Source organism: Vulpes vulpes, chromosome 5, assembly GCF_048418805.1.
Source record: "Vulpes vulpes isolate BD-2025 chromosome 5, VulVul3, whole genome shotgun sequence".
NCBI lineage: Eukaryota > Metazoa > Chordata > Mammalia > Carnivora > Canidae > Vulpes > Vulpes vulpes.
In genome coordinates, this window is record NC_132784.1 from 46,048,805 (window position 1) to 46,051,606 (window position 2,802).

Below are 2,802 nucleotides of genomic sequence, written 5' to 3' on the forward strand. Positions count from 1 at the left end.
ATATTACACATTTTTGAGGAGACCAATTAGAATGAATACAGGTTTTGAATGTTCTGTGCACGTCATTTTCAAGAACACTCTTTTTTATCATATATGCCACAGATGATGGGTCAAAATGAAAACTCGCCCTATTTTAATAGTTTCTGTTTACTTTCAGTAGTCTGTGCATTTCATGAATTTAGAGACAATATACTCTTAGTCTTTGTGATTTTTATTCTTTGTTCAAGATTTTGTACATGATACATGCTCAGGGAATGTTCGTCCAATTTTATTTTATTGTAAAGCATGCATTGTATACTTAGCTCAATGAGAAACAAGTCCTTTTTCTTTTTACCACAATTTCTGTGAATAATAAGTCCTTATTTAAAGTTCTGCCCTTCTGCCAATCAAATGAATAATTATTATCATCCATCTGTCCTACCTTTCCAGTTATCCAATTAATCAATAATACATTACTTACTGAGTGCCAAATACATTTCTAAAATAATGCCTCCGTAAATAAGGCATCTTTTTAATGAATATTCTCACCTTCCACATTAGAATTGTAAGTAACCACTTTTTCTATGTAATGTAGCAAATTGAAATAGAGTTTTGCAAAAGTGTTATAGGAGCCAAGGGGATGGACTGACTCTGTCCTCAGAAATTAAGGAAGATCTTCCTAGAAGTGTTGCTGTTTGTGTTATAATTCCATGTACGAATATGAATTTCCTGGGTAAAAGGAAAGGTAGCAAGCAGTGGTATTCCAGATGGAGTGAACAGCTTGTTCAATAATCTGGCTTATTCAAGAAACTTTGAAATGTTCAAGTGCCATGGTGGGGAGTGGTAGGGGGTAGACATGGAGAGGCAGAGGAGGGCTGTTATGAAGGACCTTCCATGCTGTCTCAGTCTGTTTGGGCACAGTAATGAAATACTAGACTGGGTGCTTTAAACAACAGAGATGTATTTCTCACAATTCTAGAGGCTGGAAGTCAGAGAAGAAGGTGCCAGCATGGGCCCGTGCTTGGTGAGTGCCCTCTTCTTGGCTTGCAGATGGTTGTCTTTTAGCTGTGTCTTCCTATGGTGAGAAGAGAGATGAAAAGATGGGGGGATGGAGGAAAGGACAGAGAGAGGGAACAAACAAGATACAGGCCCTCCCAACATGAAGGCTCCATCCTCATGACCTTATTACCCACCCCCCCTCCTGCCCCATTGCCCTCATCTCTAAATACCATCCCATGTGGGTTAGAGTTTCAACATATGAATTTGGGGGGAACAAAAGAGTGCAGTCCATAACACAGGCCAAAGAACTTGAGTTTTAGTTGGTAGGTAAAGGACAGCCAACAGAGAAGTTGGTCAAGCATCTAAGTCACACCTACTGGGTTGTGTTGGTGTGCATGGACCAAGGCAGTGTGTGGGGGGGTCATCTCTCTTAGATTTTTGTTTGTATCTCATTTAATCCTGCTGTGCTATGCTATCATGGGAGTGCATGCTGCAAAAATGGCAGTTTTCCATTAAGAAAATAGAAATAGTATGTTCTTCAATGAATATGTCTAAGTAAAAGGGTTCCTCTTTTAAGAACTTCAAATAGTAATATTCATGACTAAACCTTGGAAACTATGTGCTACTGTGTATTCAAAAAATATGGTGGTAATTTCTTTATCATTTTAGATTATAATGGAAACATTGGCCTTTGTATGCTCTGCCACAAATTTAACTTGCACCTAAAAAATATTCATGCTAGGGTTATGTGACATCTGCTGAAAAATCTAAATTACCCATTGACAAAGATCATTCAGATAGGAAAGGCTAAATCTATGTAGAAAAGTGAAACTCAGATTGAAAAACCTAAAGGACTGAATCGGGCAGCCGTAGGGGAGGGATGATAAATCATGCATTTATGTCAGAGGAAAGTGCCTGCTTCTGTATCGTTGGTGTGTCATGTGGTTCAGGTTTGAAATACAAAGCTAGTAATTTTTCTTTATATATAGCAACTGTCCATGAAGGGCTCAAACAGCCTCTACGTAACAGTTTCTCACAATATTTCAGTGGAATAAGAGATCACCTATGATTGTAATTTATAGATCAGGTGATTGCCAGAAAAGTGCTAGAAAGTTTGTGGCATCAGCTTGTCAGGGATTTGCTGCAACAAGCAGGCTAGACTCAGGAGAAGGTTGTAGTAAGTGGTTGGGTTGCACAAGGCAGCAGACTGTGGGAAGACAGTTTCGGAAGTGTCATCAGAAATGGGGATCAATAATGCGAGGATGGCCGGCATTCCTGTCCTGTTTGAAATAAAGAAACATACAAGCAAATTATGTACCCCAAGTTAAAAATCACGAATTTTCCCACCCCAACACTTTGTCCGATGGGGTCCATTATACTATGTATGACCCATTGTGATTTTTTTTTTGCATTTGCAATAGCAAATATTTTTTTATTTTATAATAAGGGGTAAAACCCATTTTATATAGAATGCAAACTTATTTGCTCAATATTAGTGTATTGTTATATTTACTTAAATAAGAAAATGAAGGGAATTGGAAGAATGTCTTACCATTTAGCTGATATTCTGTAGGAACTTCATTGCATTCAGACGTAAAAAAGTATCTTTTTACATGATCTCTCCGAAAGAAAAATAGGCAGAATTATTCTACAGCATTTGCATGAACAAAGCAACTAGCAGTAGATCTATTGTTAAATAGATTAATAGATAATCATTAACAGCTTGAGAATTTTTCCCTTCTCCGTGGTTCCTTGTATCTACATGTGTGTGATGATACAAAAGGGATGCTTCATTATATCAATTATTTACACCTATTCAGTAAT

The 2,802-nt window shown here is 37.5% G+C and overlaps 1 long non-coding RNA gene across 1 annotated transcript; it reads right to left on the bottom strand.

Annotated features, from left to right (window-relative positions):
* Positions 1-214: 214 nt before the first annotated feature.
* Positions 215-2,599, bottom strand: LOC140598882 (uncharacterized). Its single transcript, XR_012001430.1, has 3 exons — positions 2,531-2,599; positions 2,042-2,258; positions 215-1,054 (listed from the first exon to the last, which is right to left on the bottom strand). It is a non-coding gene; the product is annotated as an uncharacterized lncRNA (long non-coding RNA).
* Between the last annotated feature and the right edge of the window lie 203 nt (positions 2,600-2,802).